General features: G+C 35.9%; 1 long non-coding RNA gene across 2 annotated transcripts in view; it reads right to left on the bottom strand.

The window, feature by feature from the left end:
* Window positions 1-19,540, bottom strand: part of LOC148062829 (uncharacterized) — a 76,873-nt gene extending 57,333 nt beyond the window's left edge. For both annotated transcript variants that reach the window (XR_015709212.1, XR_015709211.1), the window contains exons 1-2: window positions 18,463-19,540; window positions 16,818-17,098 (exon numbers count right to left, since the gene is read on the bottom strand). This is a non-coding gene — a long non-coding RNA (uncharacterized LOC148062829). The remainder of the gene's footprint in view (window positions 1-16,817; window positions 17,099-18,462) is intronic.
* Between the last annotated feature and the right edge of the window lie 6,793 nt (window positions 19,541-26,333).

Consider the following 26,333-nt stretch of genomic DNA (forward strand, 5'->3'; position numbering starts at 1 on the left):
GGGATAAACATGTCACTCTCCATACGGTGACGATGATGAGGAGATAATCGCAGCGAGAAGCTCTTTCCCGTCACAGTTTAGCCCAATCTGAGGCCAACATTGACTGTCAAAGATGCAGAGCTGGTTAAATGAATCGCTTTCCATGCAGAGATGACAAGACATGAACGTTTCATTTATTATTTATCTACAATAAACAGATACAATAAATGTGAAAATACATAAATTAATAATTCAAAAGTTGCCAACAAAAAGTAAAAACTACATGTCAAGCATGAGGGATTTATGTATTCAAAAGAAAGTATATTTAAAGTTTTAAAACTATTACCTAAAGAAATTTCTCTTCAATATGTCTCATCATCTTCTTAATAACTTAACAACCTGAAGCGCATCACAGTAGTATTACTCCACAATCACCGTAGTTTTACTCCGCAATCACCGTAGTTTTACTCCACAAGTCACCGTAGAATTACTCCACAATCACATTAGTATTACTCCGCAATCACATTAGTATTACTCTGCAAGTCACCTTAGTATTACTCCGCAATCACATTAGTATTACTCCGCAAGTCACTGTTGTATTACTCGGCAATCACATTAGTATTACTCTGCAAGTCACCGTAGTATTACTCGGCAATCACATTAGTATTACTCCGCAAGTCACCGTAGTATAACTTCGCAAGTCCCCATAGTGTTACTCCGCAAGTCACTGTGGTATTACTCCACAATACACCATAGTATTACTCCGCAAGTCACCGTAGTATTACTCGGCAATCACATTAGTATAACACCGCAAGTCAGCATAGTATAACTCTGCAAGTCACCATAGTATTACTCCGCAAGTCACTGTGGTATAACTCCACAATACACCAAAGTATAACTTCACAAGTCACCATAGCATTACTCCACAAGTCACCATAGTATTACTACAATAATACTCCGAAAAGTCACCGTAGTATTACTCCAAGAGTCACCATATTATAACTCCAAGAGTCACTGCATTAAAACTCTAAAAGTCACCCTAGAATTACTCTGCCAGTCACAGTATTATTACTCTACAAGAGTCATTGTAGTATTACTCCACCAGTCACAGTAGTATTACTGCAAGAGTCATTGTAGTAATACTCCAAGAGTCACCGTAGTATTACTCCAAGAGTCACCATAGTATTACTCTGTGAGTCACAGTAGTATTTCTCCACAAGTCACCATAGTATAACTTCACAAGTCACCATAGTATTACTCCAAGAGTCAGCTTAGTAATACTCCGCCAGTCACACTAGTATTACTCCAAAAGTCACCATAATTAATGGATGGATGGATAGATACAATACATATGAAAATACATAAATAAATCATTCCAAAGTTGACAACAAAAAGTAAAAACTGCATGTAAACAAGCATGAGTGATTAATGTATTAAAATGAAAGTATTCATGTATTAAAACTATTACCTAAAAAAGCTCATCCCTCATCATCTTGTTAACATCTCAACAACCCGAGGCGCGTCTTGGAATCCAACGAGCTCGTTGCTCGGAAAGAAAAACCCTCTCGTCACCTGATTAAACGTTTCTAAAAGCGTTCGCGCCGCGAGTCTTTAATCACGGCCTGTGTTTGCACGGATGCGTAGGAGCCTGAGAAACCCAGAGACGAAACCCAAACCTGACCGAGACAGTTATGAATCATCATCATCATCTCAATAACACTCGCAAGGAAACGTGAGATCGGAAACTCCAGAAGTCGCGAACTCTCACAGAGATCGGGTGAAGCCCACGACAATTTCGTGAAAAAAAAAAAAAATGCTTGATTGCAGATAATGAAGCTCCATTAGTGGCGACGGGAGGCGTTTAGAAGACTCCGAGGAAGACACTTTCGTGCTCAGGCGGAGACAGAAATTGCCGTCGAGTGGGAGGACGGCGATGGAAGGAGACGGGAAACGGTGGGAAGGAGAGAGAAAAAAAAGACAGACAGGCATCTTGACTGTGACAGACAGACGGCGTCGGTGCAAAGAAACATACAAGTACAAATCCTGAACGACAGCCGTGCTCACCAGCGGGAAACCAGGCGGGGAATAAAAAAAAAGTCAAAACGAGGAAAAAAAAAAAAGTGACAGAGTGATTGTCTGGAAGTGAGATGGAGAGAAAAATGACAGTCCAACACTCAGCATGGATTCTTACTAACAGTCCCACGGAAAAAAAACAAAACTTTACAAGTACAAATTGTCTTCTCCGAGACCAGGAGGAAGATCACGACGAGACGACCGGATAGATATAGCATCGGAGAGACGAGGGACACTTTTTCCAGAGTGTCCCGGAGGAAAGTGGAGCGCGATTTTCTAAGAATAGAAAGATGGCGAGAGTTTTTTTTTAATCAAAGAGATATTTATACTTCACACACACTGTCAAGACTATTTTGGTTGATTCAGCACAAAGGGGGATCTTATCGGTGTTGTTTCATATTTTAAGGGGGGGTTGGTTACCGTATGTCAGGAATAGTTTGTGTCGGAGAAGAAGACAAATGAACTGACGGTGAACTTGAGACGCCGTAAGGATTACATGGGAAACAGGTTTGTTAGCATTGTAGCTTAGCCGCGGGGTTCAGTTTCCGGCTCGTGGTGAAGTCTGGACATGAAGGAGCTTAACTGTCTGCAGATGTAGGTCGAGCGGTTGTCTGTCCTGTCCAGGGTGTCCTCTGCCTTAAAAGTATAAGTATTTAAAAGTTTAATCTGTAAGCTGCTGTAGTAGTATTTTTCTGACATTTCTACCAATTTTTCCCATGTACAGTGAAAACTTTTGCTGATGATTCCATACAAACATTCCATAACAGGGAATTATGCTAAACAGTTTTCAATAGTAACAATAATAAAATCAATAAAGGCTAATTTTAGCAATACATTTTTGTTTGTTTGGTACTCCTTCACCACATACTTAGATCAAGTCACCGTAGTATTACTCCGCGAGGCACGGTAGTATTTTTCCGCAAGTCACTGTAGTATTACTCCACGAGTCACTGTAGTATTACTCAACAAGTCACAGTAGTATTACTCGACAAGTCACCATAGTATTAGTCCGCGAGTCACTGTAGTATTACTCCACAAGTCAGCGTAGTATTACTCCACAAGTCACTGTAGTTTTTATCTGCAAGTCACCGTAGTATTACTCCACAAGTCACCGTAGTATTTCTCTGCAAGGCACTGTAGTAATACTCCACAAGTCACTGTAGTATTACTCCATGACTCACCGTTGTATAACTCCGCAAGTTACCGTAGTATTACTCCCCAAGTCACTGTAGTATTACTCCACACATGTCACCTTAGTATTTCTCTGTGAGACACCGTAGTATTACTCCACGAGTCACTGTAGTATTACTCCAAAAGTCACTGTAGTATTACTCCACAAGACACCATAGTATTAGTCCACAAGACACCGTAGTATTACTCCACAAGTCACCGTAGTATTACTCCACAAGTCACCGTAGTATTTATCTGCAAGGCACTGTAGTAATACTCCACAAGTCACTGTAGTATTACTCCATGACTCACTGTTGTATAACTCCGCAAGTTACCGAAGTATTACTCCCCAGGTCACTGTAGTATTACTCCACACATGTCACCTTAGTATTTCTCTGCGAGACACCGTAGTATTACTCCATGAGTCACTGTAGTATTACTCCAAAAGTCACTGTAGTATTACTCCACAAGACACCATAGTATTAGTCCACAAGACACCGTAGTATTACTCCACAAGTCACCGTAGTATTACTCCACAAGTCACCGTAGTATTTATCTGCAAGGCACTGTAGTAATACTCCACAAGTCACTGTAGTATTACTCCATGACTCACCGTTGTATAACTCCATGACTCACCGTTGTATAACTCCGCAAGTTACCGAAGTATTACTCCCCAGGTCACTGTAGTATTACTACACACATGTCACCTTAGTATTTCTCTGCGAGACACCGTAGTATTACTCCATGAGTCACTGTAGTATTACTCCACAAGACACCATAGTATTACTCCACAAGCCACTGTACTGTTGGCTCCGAAAATAATTTCCGAACATTTTAAAACATTTATGTATGAATACAGTTTTTGTACTTTTAGTATCTTTCAAAGATTGTAAATAAAAGCTCTTGAGTCGTCACTGTCAATAATCTCAGAACTTGATTGACACCACAGTCTCACATTAACTGGTTCCACTCGATGTCATAAAAAACTTTGTCCTTAAATAAAGTCTCGCTGCAGTATGTGGGCGGCTCGCGCACCATTAGCCGCGTCGGAGTGAAAACATGCCAGAGGATTACATCCTCGCTCATAACTCTATCCTCTGACAGCGATCTGACACAGCCTGTCTGTCAGCGCCGCGGCGGCTAATGCATAATTGAAAGCATGACTCACGCTTACTCAGCTCATTTCCTGGCTGATGATGAAGCCTCGACCTTGTCGGCGAAGGCATTCGTGTCCGCCGTGTTTCGGCACCGAAGGCTACATGATGAACGCTCAGGTGTTGTCAACACTGCCACAGGTTTACTCTAATCAGAGTCACAAACAAAAATCAGCTTCTAGAGTTTGACCTGCTGAGCCGACATGTGATGAATGGATGATTTGAAAAGATTAAAAAAAAAACAATATTCCAGGATTTAAATCAAGGGCAAGAACCTGGTTCCTCGTGGGTTTGTCGGGAACGTTTACTCTTATTCAGCCCATTTCCAGGCACTCAGATTATGCATCGCACTAGACTGGAAAATCGTGTCAATGCAGATTCTCTGGCGGGAAGGCTTTCATAGTCTGAGCATAATCTGCCTCCGGGAATTTTTTTTTTTCTTTTACATCAACCAGCAGCGCACGGCTAAAAATACCGCAGTGAGCATCGGCGCATCCTTTCCGGGATATGACAGATGATGCTGTTGGGATTTAAGAAGACTGTAGAACAAACTAAATAAATAAATTCATGTCAAATAATCTTCACTTTAACTTCTCGGATATTTTCCGTGGCACTATGAAGTAAACAAGACATCGGTGTTTAGAACCTGGAAGGCAGATTAAATAACACAACAGCAGATAAATGGAAGGAATAAATTACTCCGAGAGGCACAGTGGTATTACTTTGCAAGTCACCATAGTATTACTCCGCAAGTCATCGTAGTATTACTCCGCTAGTCATCGTAGAATTACTCCGCAAGTCACCAAAGTATTACTCCACAATTCACCGTAGTATTACTCCACAAGTCACTGTAGTATTACTCTGCAAGTCACCATAGTATTACTCCACAAGTCACCTTAGTATTACTCTGCAAGTCACCATAGTTTTACTCCGCAAGTCATCGTAGAATTACTCCGCAAGTCACTAAAGTATTACTCCACAATTCACCGTAGTATTACTCCACAAGTCACTGTAGTATTACTCTGCAAGTCACCATAGAATTACTCCACAAGTCACCATAGTATTACTCCACAAGTCACCATAGTATTACTCCACAAGTCACTGTAGTATTACTCTGCAAGTCACCATAGAATTACTCCACAAGTCACCATAGTATTACTCCACAAGTCACCATAGTATTACTCCACAAGTCACTGTAGTATTACTCTGCAAGTCACCATAGTTTTACTCCACAAGTCATCATAGAATTACCCCACAAGTCACCATATTATTACTCTACAAGTCACTGTAGTATTACTCCACAAGTCACTGTAGAATTTCTCTGCAAGTCACCATAGTATTACTCCGCAAGTCACCATAGTATTACTCCACGAGTCACCGTAGTATTACTCCGCAAGTCAACGTCGTATTACTCCGCGAGGCACTTTAGTATTACTTCTAGAGTTACTGTAGTATTACTCTACAAGTCACGGTGGTATTACTTCACAAGTCACTGTAGTAGTATTCCACGAGGCACAGTACTATTACTCTGCAAGTCACCGTAGTATTACTCCGAGAGGCACATTAGTATTACTTCACAAGTCAGCGTAGTATAACTCCATGATTTACCATAGTATTATTCCGAGAGGCACAGTAGTATTACTCCACAAGTCACCATAGTATTACTCCAAAAGTCACCATAGTATTTTTCCACAAGTCACGGTAGTATAACTCCATGAGTCACCGTAGTATTACTTCGCAAGTCACCATAGTATTATTTCACAAGTCACGGTAGTATTACTCCACAAGTCACAGAAGTATAACTCCACAAGTCACTATAGTATTACTCCACAAGTCACCCATAGTATAACTCTAAGAAAAAGGTTTTCTTTAAACGTGTCAAACTAAAGGCAGAATACGTCCATTATGTCATGTTATAATGTTTGACAGTCGACGGTAAATCGATTCAAAATTTAAGTAAATTCACAGGGTTTTTAACTGTAAAGGTGCCGGTTTTGAAGATTAACTATCGGAGAGATGAAAAATTTGAAGGATATATAGGTATATTTATACATTTTGCTGAGCCAGCAAAGTCAAAGTCACTACCCATAATGCACTGCAACATTGGAAGCACTTACCGTACACTTTATTGTTAATGTCCTTGTTTTAAATCAGTGTTCGGTTGATGATGATGCTAATATTGTTATTCATTAGAATATATTTGATATTTATGAAGGAAAATAACCAGGGTTATGTTATTTTTTTGGAACTGTATTTGTTTTTATTCATATATTTTTTATCGGTTACATAGCATTATAAAAAAAAAAAGATTTTAAAATATAAACTATAACAAATATTCACTTTGAGTCCGCAATAATTAGGTTATTTATAATTTAATGTTATCTTTATATTGTAAATATATTTGGAGAATATTGCAATATATTGTATATAATATTGTGCGTAGGTCTCACTCGAAAAAGGCGACCACCGTATTCTTCCTTTAGGAGCATCTCTTTGCTAATGGCTACACTCAAAAAAACTTCTATTTTATCTAGTTTAAGTAAATTTTGACGAGTTTTTGTATTTTTTTTAAATACTATTTGACAAGATGATGTTAATGGCTACAATAAAAAAAACACATATTCAAAGTTTTAAGTTTTCAATAAATACACTTTTATCTCTGCAAATATAAACTTTATTCAATGATATATTAGATTTACATCAAGCATTTCCTCCCTAGTATAATCTCATGTATATTTGTTTTAAATAGCTTTAATCAGAATCATTCATTCACTTATACGTCGAGAATCAATTCCTATATTTCCACGTATATTAATAAATAATAATAATATATTTATTATTATTTATTATCATCGGCAGTTACCTGCTTAACTGATTTCCAGGACGTGGAAAACATAGCGAGCGCCACAAGAGCGTCGAGTTGAAAGACCTTTAATAATTAATCAGGAGCCAATAACAGAGGAGATCATTAGATCAGAGATGGAGCATTAAAAATGAGATCAGATTAAACGGCGGGGAAATTAGGTTACAGCAGTGGCAGGAAATAATCTGGAGCTGGGCTGAATATACGCCGTCTATTTATAGCTGTTCAGAGTGAGAACACGCGTTTAACGTTGATTTGAAGGTCACGATCTGGAGATAAGAGTCGCAGAATTAATACGTAACGTGGAAGTCTCGGACAGAAAGGATGATGTCGTCGACGTAGAGGAGGCGGGAACTTGAGATCTCTCGAGATATATGAGTATTGTTCTCTTTTTGAGAGCTAAAATAAGCACCTGGATCAGGTAAGAATCAATTAATGTTAGTAACAATGCATTTGAAGGTTTTAAAATATAGTAAAAAACAACAACAGGCCATGAAACATAAACAATACATTTTTTGGACATTTAAAAAGCTCCTCGATATTTATTAAACCCTGAAATTTTGAGTTATTTAAAGGAAGCAAAATCCTTAAGAAGTTCAGGTCAACTCAATGTATAGTTACAAAACTTTATTTACCAGGTTTGATTGTGATATTGTATTTTAATTATTGGAGGCTTGTTCTATCTTAAACATCGATATGTTTGGTATCAAAATTAAACGTTCATTTCCTTTAATCTTGTGGCAACCGTTAATTTTTTTTTTTGGCTCACAAATGATTATGGTTTATATTTTGTTTTAATCTGTTTAAAGTCATTTCATTATTACTTTAAAATGAACATACGCTGTTATTAATTCAAACTTCTGACACAAGATGGAAGTCTTCGTTCGATCCTTCGCAGCTAAAGGGACAATAAAATCCCGTTAGATCCCGGCGATGGCTGAGGACGAGAGGATACAGTGACTCCAGCAGCTTTAAAAGCCGATGTTTGGACATATTTTGATTTTAAAACAAATTAAAGCAGTTACGACTTCGTCAAGAGTCATATGGTCTGTAAATACTACAACACCAGAGTCAAGTACTCGACAATACTACACATATATCTTTGTTACTACAGTTTCACAATATATCGATTCTTACACGACAACACCCCTACTTTCATCCCTGACCCGTTCTTACTTGGTTAGCCCCTTTTACATCCCACTTTAAACACCAAATGTAGAAACTATCAACGTTACCCATCCTACTCGTGACACCAGTTAAAAGAATAGGTCTAATGTAGCTAGCTGTCTCACCTAGCGATACTTATGCTGCGGTGTTTGAAACCACGTGGTAAAAAAAAACAACTTCCGAGCATCTGTGAGGGCGGATGATTACAAAAGGTCAAACGGGGGCAAGTCTCAATTAGAGGCTTTGAGCAAATGACTAACATCACAGTCACCGACCGCTGACAGCAGCGGGACTGGAGCAGAAAGACCACAGCGTGAGTGTTCCAGGCCCTGAGGCCGACCCGGCACCGCCTTCCTACGGTGACCACCATCTCAGGATGCACTACGAAGAGCCTCAGAAACCGTTCATTAAAACGTAGACTTGAGCGCAGACTTGGGCGGATCGGTGATGGACTCTTGCTTTTTTTTTCTTGGTGACAATAAGCGAGTAAAAAAAGTCCACAACAAAACGTGCCAAAGTGTTAAGTCGGGTGTGATTATGGTGATTATGAGCAGAGAACGAGGTCTTAATGCCTTTGTTCGCTGATGAGGGAGATAATCTGCTTCATCATATCCGGCTAAGCTCCGGCAGATCTGCCTTCAAAACAAGCCTGAGTCAGCATAACTCAAGTGCTAAGAACTAAAGGGCGATAAAAATGAGTTGGAATATTCAAGTAGCAGTATCAGAAAATGATGTCTAAAAGGTGGAAGTATTAAGGTACAAACACACAAATAAACAAGGATTTAAAGGCTTACAATTAGATGTTTATTTACTTTATTAATCTTGCATCTGTTTTCAAAAAATAATTACCAGAAAAAAATACACATATAAATGTGAGATAAGACCAAATTACAAAAGTACAATCTTAGGTAAAAAATACTAAAAAAAAATAAAACATGGACAAGATCAAATAAAGAAGTACGTTTTCAATATGAACAGGTATTAACAATATTCAATAAAGTTTTAAACTGATCTGGCAATTTGTTTTTTTATTTTTTAAGTGTAGCATTTATGCTAACTTAAGCACATGCCCATCTTTGACATATACTTCAAAGTGTATAGCATCTCTATATGTCTATTGTTATTCTATCTTAATCTTTCTGTATTTTTCTTAGCATTATTTCATTTGATCTATGTTCTTTATATTTGCCGTTTCTGGTTCTGATTAGAAACGATATCTTAATTTTATTGGGTATTTTTGGATTGTTTAAGCGCCTTGTGACCCTGGTCTAGAAAAGCGCTCTATAAATACTAATTACTTACTTACTTACTTTATATTGTGAATATACTGGGAAAATATTGCAATGTATTGTAAATAATATTATGCGAGGGTCTCACTTGAAAAGGCGACCACCTTGTTTTCTGTTTCTCCTTTAGTAGCATCTCTTTGCTAATGGCTACGCTCAGAAAAACATCTCCAAAACATCATTTTTATCTAGCTTAAGTAAAGGTTGACTCGTTTTTTTATAGAATATCACGTGACACAAGGATGTTATTGGCAACACTCAAAGTGACCACCTTGTTTTCCGTCCCTCCCTTAGTAGCATCTCTTTGCTAATGGCTACACTCAAAAACACACGTCCAAAACTTCATTTTTATCTAGTTTAAATAAAGGTTGACTTGGTTTTATTTTTAAATATCATGTGACACAATGATGTTAATGGCTACGATCAAAAACACATATTCAAAGTTTCATTTTTATTTAGTTTAAGTAAAGGTTCACTTATTGTTGTTTTTTTAAGAATATCATGCAAGACAATGATGTTAATGGCTACACTGAAAAACACGTATTCACAGCTTAATTTATTATCAAGTTTAAGTGAGGGCTGACTGTTTTTTTGTTTGTTTTAAAAATATCATGTGACAAGATAATGTTAATGGCTACGATAAAAAACACATATTCAAAGCTTCATTTTTTATCTAGTCAGTAAGAGCTGACTCGTTTTTTTAGAATATCATGTGACACGATGATGTCACAAGACCTAAAACAGGTTTTCCCCTCCCAAATATTTGCCTCTGGCTACCGTGTGTTCACTGCATGTTGCGTGACCAAATGTGGGTCAAATTCTATTAAAAAAGAACCAAAAACGTTGGAAACCGTGTAAAGGCGGGTGTTAGCATGTTGCTAATACGTCGCTAGCCGTTCAAAATTCCTGTCGCTCAAGATGTTGTGTGTTTATCCTCCAACGACACTTCGCTCTGAACGTGTTTGTGTCGACGAATCACACTTTATAATCTCCTATAACTACCAGACAATAACAGATTTGTCTGTGATAAAATCCCAGTCGACCAGGGGAAGTGCATATGCAAGAATCACCATGATGGTCTTTTTTTCCTGTGTGTGTGTGTGTGTGTGTGTGTGTGTGTGTGTGTGTGTGTGTGTGTGTGTGTGTGTGTGTGTGTGTGTGTGTGTGTGTGTGTGTGTGTGTGTGTGTGTGTGTGTGTGTGTGTGTGTGTGTGTGTGTGTGTGTTCACTCCTCATGTGTGTGTTCACTCCTGATATGTGTGTGTGTGTAGCAGATTAAGCTTTGATAAAATCCAGGTCTTTAGAGGGATTATCGGTCCATCCCCAGACAGCGACACGCTGTGCATTTATGGAGGTAATAAGTTGACCTGTCGCCGGCAGACGGACATCTGGCTCAAGTTGTTATTGAAAATGGTGTCGCTGTGGCTGCTTCTGTACCTGCGACGGATGAGCGGCTGGAAGGCAATATCTTCGGAGGCTGTTAGCCCCGCTGTGAGTCGCGCCGTGTGAGCTCTCATCCGGTGAATTCTGATTTGCTTCTTTTCCTTTATGGGCTTTTTTTTTCTCACCGCTCTGTTCCGTGCACGTAAAAAAAAAAAAAGCCAAACACAAAACAAGACATTAACATTTAAATATTTCAAGAGTTTATGGTTGATATCACACAGAGCTCGGAGGGAACACATTACAAAAAAGGAGGTTTTCACTTCTATCTTCTTTTTTTTACACCCATGTTGTTATCGAGCACGGGAATTGACTCCATAAAAAAAGGTCAATTGATGGAACTTGAGGGGTTTTTATGTTAAAGTAGTTGAATAAATATACAAAGAAAGGTTTTTTTAAACGTGAGGCAAACACAGACTCGTGTTTTTATTTGAGGGAAATGATGTGGAATATGTTGAACTTCAATCGGTTCATTTGAAAAAGTCAGTTTTATTTCATTAAAATTGTTTTCTCGTTTCGTCGAAAAATGTTATTGACCATTATTTATTTTTTTAGATTTAAATTGTATTTTCCTTGATAAGTCCCACAAGGGTAAATTTTGGTACTTTTTTTTAATTATTTTTTTGGAATAATTTAATGGGTTTATTTTTTTCCTGTGGTGAATTTTGGCCCGTGGGCCAAAGAAGGTCCTATGGGTGAAAAAACATGCATAATCCTAGTATTCCAGCAACATGACAAGTCATTTTTGGCATTGCAAATAATATTAACAAAAAAATATATCTAACTTTAAAAAGTAAATGTAACTTTCAAAATATGTTTATGCTTTTTTTTATGATATAATTAAAAAAAATCTACTTAAATATAAGATAAACAGTTTATAGCAGGACAAGTAAATTTTATTTATAGTTTTTTAAATGGACAGTGTTATTTTCATCCACCAGGGGGCTCTTGCCTTAGAGACTCATCTGTCATCGATTAAAACAAATGTCTTCTTTCTTACTTCTTATTTCAAACTGTACTGCGAAATATTGTATATTACGAAATCTGAGTCCCACTGATCTAACCGAGTCCCAGTGTTTGTAGGGAATTTCGGCACATCTGTATCACTCAGTCTTTTGACTGGGTTTAACCGTTTTATTAAAATGTTTTCCCCAAATCAGCACTAATAGAAAAGTGAGAAAGTAATTTGTATTCTCAGCACAGAAAAATAAAATCAATAAAGATACTTTCAAATACTCTTATTTTGAAAAACCTGCAGCTGTAACAGGATGTTTATTGATGTATCTGTGAGCTAGTAATTGACATGAAAGAGAATAAAATACATGTTTTATGTAATTTAATAACGCTATTATTGTTTGTCATTTTATGTTATTTTTACTGAAGCATCTGTATGTTAGTAAGTGACATGAAAAAGAATAAAAAATATGTAAATAATATCAATAATATCAGAAAAACTTTTTAAAAAACGTTTTTAGTGAACAATTGACGAAAATGGTTGGCGAATATTTGAAGGCCGACCATTTTCTACATTGTACAATTACGCAATTGAACAGCTAATTAGAACAATGGCTAATGGCTACATTTTAAAAAAAACTGGCTTATTGTATCGAGTATTCATTTGGTTTGTGCTCTGGTTATTTATACTTCAAAGAAAGTTCCAAAAAATACAATCAAATGACTATTCTGATGCTAAATATGATTGTCGCACTTATGGCTACATTCAAAACATTAATTGTGATAATTTTAGACTATTTTTGCAAAGAAAGTTGAACACTAAGCTTGAAAGCATTGTCGTGCTAATGGCTTCATTCAAAAAAATATATTTGTTCGAATTAATTGTATTAAATATTTGTTTGATGCAAAGTCTGATTTATTTTTGTTTTTTTTTTGCATAGAAAGTTGTAGATGGAAAACAGATAAATACAAATATTGAAATACATTTTTAATATTTATAATATTATAACTTATAATTTATAACTAAAATACTGTTTGGAAATACCTGCAGTCCAAACATTGATTTGAAGTATCTGTATGTTGGAATGACAGTAAAACGAATGTTTGTAGTATCGATGATGTCATCAATACTCCTTTTTTTCACTGAAATATTCCACTGTTTTATTGACTCGGTTGTGTTTACCAGCGAGGATGTAACCAGACGTGTTATATCACCGACTCGCTCACACACACTCCTGACTCACATGAGTCACCGGCTCACACACACACACACACACACACACACACACACACACACAGGCGAGCGCTGACCTATATCTGTCCCACCTGTGTGTCACACTGACAGCAGTGACCCACATTCCGTGGATCCGCTCACACCCGGGCGCCGACCTCACAGCTGGAGGTCAACATCAAACTGATGACATCATCAATATTTTCAAAAACCTTTTTTTCTGAATCAACATGATTTCACTTGAAGCATCTGCATCTCTCTCTCTCTCTCGCTCGCTCGCTCGCCGTGGTGTCAACATGTGATGCTGCGAGACCATGTGGTCGCCCGTGAGAGACACTCATGGTGGGGGGGGGGGGTGGAGGGGGCGGAGCTTAAAAGGGGAATCATCCCATTGGCTCGCAATGACATCACTGATAGTGAAGCGTTGTGGGAATCAAAAGGAGTCGAGACGCCTTCTCTCCTTCACACTCGCGTGAAGTACGATCGCACTTTAATAACCTCGCCATCATCCTCGCCGCCATCATCCTCGTCGCCGCCATCGTCGCCGCCGTCGCTCGTGACCTTTCCCCCAGATTTAAGAGGCTCGTCTATATTAACGGCTTCGACGCGGATCATGGAAAAGAGATTCATTTTCATTTCTTCTTAAGGCTGGAAGGTTTCTTCGCTTCTGCAGCTGAGAAAAACTCATAAATTTATGTTCTGTGTCATCGTTGCGCTCATGGCTACACTTGGAAATAGAACTGTTTAAACAACATCATATTCGAAACAACCCGAACATTTTGTATAATAACACAACAACAGCTAATTATCATGGCTGTGCTAATGGCGGATGAACATTTTCTACAGTGTACAATTACACAATTGAACAGCTAATAAGTGTGGCCGGGCTAGTGGCTACATTACAAAATACTTGCTTATTGTATTGAGTATTCATTTGGTGTGTGTTCTTGTTATGTACACTTCAATTGAAAAAAAAATCCAATTAAAAGACAATTCTGATGCAAAATGTGATTTTTGCACTTATGGCTATATTCAAAAAATACTTGCTTATTGTATCTAGTATTCATTTGGTTGGTTTATTTATACTTCAAAGAAAGTTTCAAAATGTCAAAGTTTCATAATTGAAACTACCCAAACATTTTGTGAAATAACACAACTTAACAGCTCGTTTTCATGACTGTGCTAATGGCTACATTCAAATAAGAAACGCTATTTACCGTGACTGGTATATACTGTGAGTGGCTATTTGTTTTTCAAAAAAAGTATAAAAAAATATATACATTTGTTTATTTTTCCAGATAGATCGAACTAGATCGATCCCTTTAGAAAAATCCTTTGTGAAAATAAGGGTTCCAGTTACTACACAGCATCCCATAGAGAAACAAAGTACAAGCAAATTACTAATATGTAGTAAAAATATCGTACTATTGGCTTCATTAAAAAAAAAAATTACTCGGTTGTATTAATTGTCATGCAAATATTCATTTGGTACAAATACAGTTGGTGAGTAACGTGAAAACAACATAAAGCTTAAAATCAATGTCAGGCTAATAGCCGCGCTAATGGCTACATTCAAACAAGACATGCTAATTGTAAAAGTATCAATTTTGTGTGTGGTTCAAAATGTGTCGAAATGTGTCTGTTGCTCAAAATCATTGTCGTACTAATGGGTTAGTTCGAAAATATACAATTATTGTATTAATTGTTATGCAAGTGTAAGTTTGGTACAAAGAAAGTTGAGTAACATGCAATTCAACACCAAGCTTAGAAGCAATGTCGTGCTAATGGCTACATTCGAACAAGACAGGCCAATTGTATCAAGTATTAATTTTGTGTGTGGTTTAGTAACTTATTTTGCCAACAAACAAAAAAAATCAAAAAGGAAACCTAAATTAATATTCTGTTGCGAAATATCATTGTCGTACTAATGGCCTGATTAAAAAAAAAATTACTTAATCATATTTTGTTTTCGAAGTACCAAGAAAAGAGGTGGAAAACATCAAGTCTAAAAGAACAACGTGGTGCTAATGGCTACATTCAAACAATACATGCTAATTGTAAAAGTTATTATTAATCGTGTCGTTATTTCATTTGCAAAGAAAGTTTTAAAAAGTGAATATAAATGACTATTCAATAGGAAGATATCATTGTCGTACTAATGGCTACATCCAGCCCACATGAAGCGACCACTAAAACTGCATTATTGTAATTGAAATACTTGCACTTGTGGTGTTTAAGCTCTTTGTTGCCAATAGAAACCGTTGAACTTCCTCCGGGAACTCAGGTAACTTATTGGGGAAGTTTATCAAAGAAGGACTTCCTGAACTAAACAGGAAGTGAATCAGATTCATGTAAACTTTGATGTCTAAGTGAGTCCGTGTGGCTTGTTTTGTTGGAAAGAAATCAGATCTGAGTCATTAAGTTGCTGAATCAAAGTGACGACTCGTGACTCTTGTTGCCTGAAAAGGGAATCAAATCAGACCCATGGAGTCACTGAGTTACAGAGTTCTTGTGACTCGTTAAATAGTTGATCTGGAAGATTCTGACTTGCTTGTAGTTTAGGTTAAGGTGATGCGAGTAGAAAATGTGACTCGAGTTGCGAGAAAAGAATCGACCCCATGGATTCTATGGATTCCCTGAATCTTAGAGTTTGAATGAGTCTTTCTGACTGAAGTTTATAGGAACTGAAATGAGTCACTGTGACTCAAGTTGCTCATCAAATCTGACAAATGGACTCAGTGAACCATAGACCCGACCATGAGTCACTGTGACTCAAGTTACAAGAAAATATTCAAATTAGACCGACGAAAATACTGAATTATACACGTCAAAGTGAGTCGTTGTGACTCAATTAACTATAAAATATTCAAATCAGATCAATTAAAAAAGTGAATCACAGATGTCAAAGTGAGTCATTTGAACTCAAGTTAGTAGAAAAGATTCAAATCAGATCAATGGAAAGTGTGAATCATGCACATCAAAGTGAGTCATTGTGACTCAAGTTAGTAGAAAAGATTCAAATCCAACCAATGGAAAGAGTGAATGGCAGACGTCAAAGTGAGTCTTTTTAACTCAAGTTACCAAAAAAGATTCGAATCAGATCAATGGAAAGAGTGAATCACACAAATCAAAGCGAGTCATTGTGACAGAAGTTTGTAGAAAAGATTTGAATCGGATTAACGTAAATTGTGAATCCCACACGTCAAAGTGAGTCATTGTGACTCAAGTTACTAAAAATGATTTAAATAAGACCAACAGAAATAGTGAATCGCAGATGTAAAAGTGAGTCTTTGTGACTCGAGTTAATAGATTGATTCAAATCAGACCAATGGAAAGAGTGGATGGCAGATGTCAAAGTGAGTCGTTGTGACTCGAGTTACTAGAAAGGAAGTCCTAGTGACTCAAATGAAACGTGACACAATATTAACAACGTTTCGTTTCGAGTCAAAACTCCTGAAGAGCAACAAGTGCAGACGGTTCCAGTGAAAGTGAATCACTTACTCATTCCTGGAGCTTCACGGATCCAAACATCCGTCGTCCTTCCTTCTCTCGCCGTCGCTTCATAATCCTCAACGACTTCTCCACCAGTTTACATTTCCAAGTGTGACTCGAGAACGAGTCGCTGCTGCACCAGTTGAAATCCTGCCGGAAACAAGTCTCCATCGAACTCCATCGACTCCCGGAGAAAAGTGTCTTTTAATCCTCAAAATCCACCGAGATGATGTTGTTGTTGTTGTTGTTGTTGTTGTTGTTGTTGTTGTTGTTGCTCCTCACAGCAGAACCTGAGGAATGAACGAGAGACGATGGATCAAATATATTCCTGTGATTCAGTTTTATAACTTTTTCTCTTCAGTTTTGGCAACAAGTGATGAATCAAATGTTTAGTTAATAACTGATCCAAATAGTTTGTCTAATACAGTCGGTAACTAACTTGTTGTTTTTATGTGAAAATATATATTTAATCAAAGTTAAATGAAAGTATTAATTTAAAAAAATTAAACACAGCATAAAAATACTTAATTCATTAATTAAATTCAACTTTTTCTTATTCTTTTTGCTGTAGTAATTAATAATAAAATAACCTTGATTCATTCTGAACGATATAAATAAGAACTTTTTTTTTTATGTTTAGCCAGATTTAACTCTATAATAAATGTATTTTTAAACAATTAATGTGTCATATATATTAACTAAATATTATATTTAAAGGGAAATATCGAGGTTTAATAAACAAGATTTATGTTTTTAAACGTTTAAGTGTAAATAAATGTAAAAGAACTTAAAGTTATTATTATAATAATTATTATTATTTCAATGGAACAATGTTGAATTTGTATTTTGTTGTTTTATTTTAATTAAGAGCGATATTGTACAAATATAAGTAAAAGTTGCTTCAAACTTTTGCGTAACTTATTTTCTTGTTTATATTGATTTATTACATTAAGATTTAATCGAAATTTAATATTAAGTTTTTCTTATTTGTAGTAAAAGACAAAAATCCGAAAAATATATAGATATATTTGTAAACTTTTATGAATGATACAAATATCAACTTCTCAACTTCTAGAAAAGCCAGATTGAACTTGAATCTCATTTCAATCAATATATAACTATAATTACAATATATATTTACTAGATAATATTTTTAAAGGTTAATATTAAGGTTTAATAAACGAGAAATCGTTTTTTAAACGTTTAAATGTGAATAAACAACTTAACATCGGGATTTTAAACTTGAGGATAAAAAGAAAAAAATCAATAAATCACATTATTTCAAGAGAACAATATAAAACTTTGATTTTGTTGAGGTTTTTTGAATAAAAGTAATGGCAATAATGTGCAAATTTGTCTAGAAGTTGCGCCAAACTGTTGCATGAATCAACTTATTCTCTTGTTGATCTTGATTTAATATATGATTATTGGATAAAACTAGAAGAATTCGTTCTTTGACTTTTTATATTTAATTGAAAAATGTTGATTTTAATTCATATTCCACGTAAAAAGTTGAAGTTTCTCTCCAGCGAGGCGCGTCTTTCGGTTGCGTTTCTCCCCAAGAAGTGAGAACAAAGAAGTCTTACTGTAACAAAGAGGCTGCAGCTCTTCATACCTGTTGCTCTCGCTCTCCATAAACTCCTCTGCAACTTACTTTTTCCCCTCTTTTCCTCGCGCGTATCCTCCTCTCCTCTCCTTTAACGATCCATACTTTCACCTCATCATTTCACTTTACAACATTCTTGTCTTTTTTCCTTTTTGGGTTTCCTCTCGAGTTTACACCTGATGATCCGGATTCCCTTGGACAGCAACTCCTCCAAAAACATCGAGGATGGAAACAGGATGGATTTCAAACAGAAATCCAAATGTTAACCATAAAAAAAGTTTGCTGTTTAATAACTTTTTTTAAGGGTTATTTCCCGCAAACTTTGCGCGTCAAAACATCCAAGCGCGAGGAAGAAAGACAAAAAAAAAAGACACACAAAAGCGCATCTCGACTCGATGTTTTTTTTGTTAGTGTTTGTTTCTAGTTCCAGTCGTGAGGATGCCTCAGCATCTAGACAAAGGGAATGTCGGGAGGACCGCTCTCTCGCTCGCCCGTCTCCCCCTCCATCTGCGTCCCCGCTTTTGTGCTCAACTTTGCGCGCTGACGCACCACAAACTACCGCGTCAAACTTCCCAAGTTGACGCCCGGCGCGAGATGTCGCCCGCCGGGGGGGTGAAGCGTCCACTCACCTGGGGTCGTGCCTGGTGCTCCCGGAGAAAGGGGGGATACAACAAAAAAAGTTTTCTTTCAAAAAAAAAAAAAAAAAGAAGGGGCACATCCAAGCGCTGTGTTGTGAGTCCCCCTTTGTCTACACGTGTGATAGATGGATGGGGCTCCTTGTGGCCGCGCCTAGTTCATTTCTCCACAGAGTCCCGCCCTCTCAAAGTCAAACTACTACAACACAACAATGAACACACAGGTCACTTTTTCTTTTTTGTTTTTTTTTTAGTTTAAATCAAAAACACACAAACCACAATAATTTTTTCAGCTCTCACTTCACTTTAAAATCCACTTTTTTTTTTTATTATTATTATTTTTCAAATTCCACCAACTTTATTATCTTTAATTCTGGGTTTAATGTGGTGGTTTTATTCGCAGACGTGAGATCATTTTGATCCAATAATGTTCTGGAAGAGGTGTGGCGGACGTGAACTTTTTGCCTGCTGCAGACTACCTTTGTGTCTGGACAGCAGCAGCCGCAGCAGCAGCAGCAGTGGAACAAAAGAAGAACAAAAGAAGACAAAAGAAGAAGAGGAGGATGAGGATGTTTCACTTGTAGATTTGTCGCACTTTGAGTTGTGGAAAAATTAAACCGCGAGATGATTTTATTTATTCCACAAGTGTTTCCTCTTGGTTTCGTTCAGGCTTCAATATTTTTATTTTATTCTATTTTATTTTGTTAATAGTGTTAAATGTCTAATATTGTAAATAATCTGTATATTTTTAAGATCGTTTTATTTTTTTTATTTTTTTTATTATCTCTTTTATTATTTATTTTTTCCTTGCACTTTATTTTTTTCAACTGTGCTGTTGTAAAAGTGTGTTTCCCCTCTGGGGATGAATAAACATTTTCTATTCTATTCTATTCTATAAGAGTTATAAGTAAAACAAACATTTTTTTCCAAGGAAAATTTTTTTTTTTATTGTTTTAAAAAATGCGTCAGATCGTGCGGTACAATATATTTCTGTTATTTTAATGTCGCAAAACTGCGTTAACTTTAGTCTAAAGAATACGTTTAGAAAACAATTTGTCTTTTTGATCAATTATATGAATTCAAAATCAGATTTTTTAAAAGTGAAAATCGTATTATTTATTTATTTTTGAATTAAACACTGTTGTCTGTAAGTTTTCTAGAACCTTTTTTTTTCATCTTATACATATTCATCAATTTGTTTTTAATAATAATCACCTTTTTATATATATATATATATATATATATATATTTGTGTCTCTTGTGAAAGATTAAAACGCTCCATCGTCCCAGGATAAATAAATATATTTATTTATTATTTACTTCATACCAACGTGTACATTTAAAGTGATATTTTTTGCGGGTTGACTTAAAGCTCATTTTCCTGCAACAGGAAGTAGAAAGCACCACTTTATGAATAGCATTTATCATCGTAAATACTTCTAACTGTAAAAAGTGCCTTTAGACACTAAATTAAACATTTAAAACGGTTCCATGTGTTGGTCCAGGCCACACATTGATGAAAGAAAATGGGGTTTATTAATATACTGTATTTCTTACAATTTGGAGTCAACTCTAGTCGACCCCAACCCCCCCCCCCCTCTCAAGAAAAGCTTTTCGAGAAAATATTTTATTATTCCATTTTCTGACGTTTTTTTTCTCCATACTTCCTGTTTATTTTTTAATTTTTTTAATTACATACTTCCTGTTTAGTTAGTTGACTTTTTTTTCCCAGACTTCCTGTTTAGTTATTTGATTTTCTTTCCAGACTTCCTGTTTAGTTACTTGATTTTATTTCCAGACTTCCTGTTTAGTTACTTGATTTTATTTCCAGACTTCCTGTTTAGTTACTTGATTTTATTTCCAGACTTCCTGTTTAGTTACTTGATTTTATTTCCAGACTTCCTGTTTAGTTACTTGATTTTATTTCCAGACTTCCTGGTTAGTTATTTGATTTTTTTCCCAAACTTCCTGTTTAGTTATTTGTTGTTTTTTTTCTCCAGACTTTTAAATAAGACTTTTGAATTAATATTTTACGTTCATTTTTCTTTTAAAGATGATACAAATTAGGCATGTTGGAAAAAATAGATATCTTTTTAACGATACTATATCAATATTTCAATTTTTTTGTTATATTTTTGTCTTATGTCATATTCTTAATTTAATAATGCATTTTTGTGGTTATACACTCAAAAAAATGTCTTTACAATTAAATAATTAGATTAAAAAAAAAAACAATATTAATTTTTGTGCTGCGATTAAAGTTCCTGCCACTAGATGGCAGAGGCCATTTCGTCCTCCGCAGCAAAAGGTACAATGAAATCCCACTAGAGATCTCGGCCGATGACTGAGGACGAGAGGATGCAGTCGAAACCAGCAGCTTTTAAAGCTGATGTTTGGATATTATATGTTTGGTATCAACAGTAAACATTAATCTCCTTTGATCTTGTGGCCGTCATCCGGCGGGTCAGATTCGGCCTCGAGCTCTTGACTTTGACCTAGAAAATTCCTTTGATTAATATTCTTAAAAATAGATGTTTTGCCTTAGATTAAGATGTGTCATTCATCGAGGGGTGTCTTTTTTGGCTTTCAAAACATATTTTAATCGTATCAAAGGTCTTTTAAGGATAATGTTTAATGAAGGGTAATTGAGTTTGTATAAAATAAAATAATTTGATACATATTTACAATCAACAGGAAAATATTCAGTGCATTTGTTCATTTAAGTATCTAAATTCAACTTCTGGACGCTCGTAAGCAGCGGCCGTTACGTCCTATGCAGCTGAAGGAACAATGAAATCATGGTGACAACTGAGGACGAGAGGATACAGTGACTCCTGCAGCTTTTAAAGCTGATGTTTGGACATATTTTGGTTTAAAAAAAACAAATGAAAGCAGTTAAAACTATTGTCAAGAGTCATGTGGTCTGTAAATTCTACAACACCAGAGTCAAGTACTTGACAATACTTCAAATATATCCTTGTTACTACAGTTTCACGATATATCGTATCGTTGACCCTGTATCGTGATACGTATCGTATCAACAGATTCTTGTCAATACACACCCCTTGAAAAAATGTTAAGTAAAATAAAAAGTTTTTTTTCACTTGTAGGGTGTGAAAATATCGATACATTTAAATATTGTAATATCTTTTAACACCCAATCAATATTTAACAGAACTGTGTCTTTTTTTGGTTTGCAAATCCTAATTTATTATTTGGCATTTTACTTTATACTTTAATTAATTTTAAAATAATAAAACCTATATTTGAAATCAACTTATTCTTTGTTGTTTTTAAGTCACAGCATTTGTTCATTTTAATGTCGCAATTAAACTTCCGGCCGCTAGATGGCGGCGGTCAAAACATCCTCCGCAGCTAAAGTAACAATGAAATCCCCATGGTGACTGAGGACGAGAGGATGCAGTGACTCCACCTGCTTTTAAAGCTGATGTTTGGACATATTTTGGTTTGAAAACAAATGAAAGCAATTACGACTTTCATCAAGAGTCATGTGGTCTGTAAATTCTGGGTATGACTGAGGACGAGAGGATACAGTGACTCCGGTAGTTTTTAAAGCCGACATTTGGACATATTTTGGTTGGAAAACAGATGAAAGCAGTTACGACTTCGTCAAGAGTCGTGTGGTCTGTAAATTCTGGCTATGATTGAGGACGAGAGGATACAGTGACTCCAGCAGCTTTTAAAGCCGATGTTTGGACATATTTTGGTTTGAAAACAAATGAAAGCAGTTACGACTTCGTCAAGATTCATGTGATCTGTAAATTAAGCAACACCAGAGTCAAGTACTTGACAATACTTCAAATATATCCTTGTTACTACAGTTTCACGATATATCGTATCGTTGACCCTGTATCGTGATACGTATCGTATCAACAGATTCTTGCCAATACACACCCTTTGAAAAAATGTTACGTAGAGTAAAAACTTTTATTTCACTTGTAGGGTGTGAACATATCGATACATTTATATTGCGATATGTTTTCACAACACCCTATCAATACTTAACAGAACTGTGTCTTTTTTTTGCTTGCAAATCCTAATTTATTATTTGGCATTTTAATTTATATTTTTATTAATTTTAAAATATTATAATACATATTTAAACTAATTTGTTGCTTTTCATTCTAACAGTTTGTTCATTTTAATGTTGCAATTAAACTTCCGGCCGCTAGATGGCAGCAGTCGTTACATCCTCGTCGTTACGTGTATCATGTAAAAATTCACAAAAATAATGTTCAGAACGTTCATTTTTGTGCTGCGATTAAACTTCGAGCCACTAGATGGAAGCGGCCAGTACGTCCTCCGCAGCTAGAGTAACAATGAAATCCCTCGATATTCCGGTGATGACTGAGGACGAGAGGATACAGTGACTCCAGCAGCTTTTAAAGCCGGTGTTTGGACATTTTGGTTTTAAAACAAATGAAAGCAGTTACGACTTCGTCAAGAGTCATGTGGTCTGTAAATACTACAACACCAGAGTCAAGTACTTGACAATACTACAAATATATCCTTGTTACTACAGTTTCGCGATATATCGTATCGTTGACCCTGTATCGTGGTACGTATCGTATCAACAAATTCTTGTCAATACACACCCCTTGAAAAAATGTTAAGTAAAATAAAAAGTTTTTTTTTCACTTGTAGGGTGTGAAAATATCGATGCATTTAAATATTGCGATATCTTTTAACACCCTATCAATATTTAACAGAAGTGTCTTTTTTTGGTTTGCAAATCCTAATTTATTATTTGGCATTTTACTTTATACTTTAATTAATTAAAAAAAAATAAAACATATATTTGAAATCAACTTATTCTTTGTTGTTTTTAAGTCACAGCATTTGTTCATTTTAATGTGGCAATTAAACTTCCGGCCGCTAGATGGCGGCGGTCAAAACATCCTCCGCAGCTAAAGTAACAATGAAATCCCCATGGTGACTGAGGACGAGAGGATGCAGTGACTCCAGCAGCTTTTAAAGCTGATCTTTGGACATATTTTGGTTTGAAAACAAATGAAAGCAGTTACGACTTTCGTCAAGAGTCATGTGGTCTGTAAATTCTGGGTATGACTGAGGACGAGAGGATACAGTGACTCCAGTAGTTTTTAAAGCCGATATTTGGACATATTTTGGTTGGAAAACAGATGAAAGCAGTTACGACTTCGTCAAGAGTCGTGTGGTCTGTAAATTCTGGCTATGACTGAGGACGAGAGGATACAGTGACTCCAGCAGCTTTTAAAGCCGGTGTTTGGACATTTTGGTTTTAAAACAAATGAAAGCAGTTACGACTTCGTCAAGAGTCATGTGGTCTGTAAATACTACAACACCAGAGTCAAGTACTCGACAATACTACAAACATGTCTTTGACAGTATAACAATAAATCGTATCTTTGACCCTGTATCGTGATACGTATCGTCTAGAAAAGGTGTTAAGAAACGTTTCAAGTCTAATTTAATCATGACTTGTTTTGGATTGGAAACGATCCCATGACTAAAAAAAAAAAAAAAAACTCTGTGGGGGATGAAGCCACAGAGACGGATCCAGTCCTACCTCCCTCACCCGCCCCCGAGGCTCTCATCCCCCCCCGCTGAGGTTTTACTGGACCACTGACTCCCACTGTGGGAGTCAGCTGAGCCACGCATGAGGCCGCACACCGAACAGGCTGCAACACAGCTTAGCGCGGCTTAGCGCTCACACAGAGGTGCGCCATGATTCCACAGATATTATCTCCTGGCATATTTATCATCAGGGTGTTAAGCTATAAAGTCGTGTACGCCGGCGCAACAATGGAAACCCCTTTTATTCACTGCAGTCTGGAGTCGCACGCAGCCAATTAAGTTGTGATAAAACACTGTGTTGCTGCAGCTTCATAAAATCAGTTCTGGATTAATGCACCGGTGTGTGTGTGAGTGTGTGTGTGTGTGTTGCACACGTCACTTCATCACACCAATTAAAGGTTGAGCTACAGAGAGTTGTTGCACTTGTCTTTAACGCTTTAGCGTTCGCGACCAAAAACCTGGTTATGATCTTTATTCTCGTTCTTTTTTTAATCCCCTCTGGATCGGCGTCTCGCTGCACACGCCACTAATTTGACAAGTTCGACCAGGCGTGGGTCCCAGGGAGGAAGTCACGTGACTTTGTTTGTGTGTTTTGGAGCTACTTTGAATTGATGACTTCGATGTTTTCTGAAACCATTTACTGTAATAGGTAGAACTTTATTGATCCCTCAGGAGGTCGTTTACATTAAATGCTTAAATTAAATTAAATTAAATATATACATAAATGCTATGAATTAATAGTAGTGTAATAACACACAAGGCCTGGGTCAAACTTTAGATTTATAGTATTTTAAATGTATAGTAATTACATTTTGAAATCTTGTTTGGCTAATAATAATAACTTTTAAACTTATTATTGTTGTTTTAATAGGTAGAACTTTATTGATCCCTCAGGAGGTCGTTTACATTAAATGCTTAAATTAAATTAAATTAAATATATACATAAATGCTATGAATTAATAGTAGTGTAATAACACACCAGACCTGGGTCAAACTTTAGATTTATAGTATTTTAAATGTATATTAATTACATTTTGAAATCTTGTTTGGCTAATAATAATAACTTTTAAACTTATTATTGTTGTTTTAATAGGTAGAACTTTATTGATCCCTCAGGAGGTCGTTTACATTAAATGCTTAAATTAAATTAAATTAAATATATAAATAAATGCTATGAATCAATAGTAGTGTAATAACACACCAGACCTGGGTCAAACTTTAGATTTATAGTATTTTAAATGTATAGTAATTACATTTTGAAATCTTGTTTGGCTAATAATAATAACTTTTAAACTTATTATTGTTGTTTTAATAGGTAGAACTTTATTGATCCCTCAGGAGGTCGTTTACATTAAATGCTTAAATTAAATTAAATTAAATATATACATAAATGCTATGAATTAATAGTAGTGTAATAACACACCAGACCTGGGTCAAACTTTAGATTTATAGTATTTTAAATGTATAGTAATTACATTTTGAAATCTTGTTTGGCTAATAATAATAACTTTTAAACTTATTATTGTTGTTTTAATAGGTAGAACTTTATTGATCCCTCAGGAGGTCGTTTACATTAAATGCTTAAATTAAATTAAATTAAATATATAAATAAATGCTTTGAATTAATAGTAGTGTAATAACACACCAGACCTGGGTCAAACTTTAGATTTATAGTATTTTAAATGTATAGTAATTACATTTTGAAAT

Source organism: Callionymus lyra, chromosome 17 (assembly GCF_982586985.1).
Source record: "Callionymus lyra chromosome 17, fCalLyr1.hap1.1, whole genome shotgun sequence".
Lineage (NCBI taxonomy): Eukaryota > Metazoa > Chordata > Actinopteri > Syngnathiformes > Callionymidae > Callionymus > Callionymus lyra.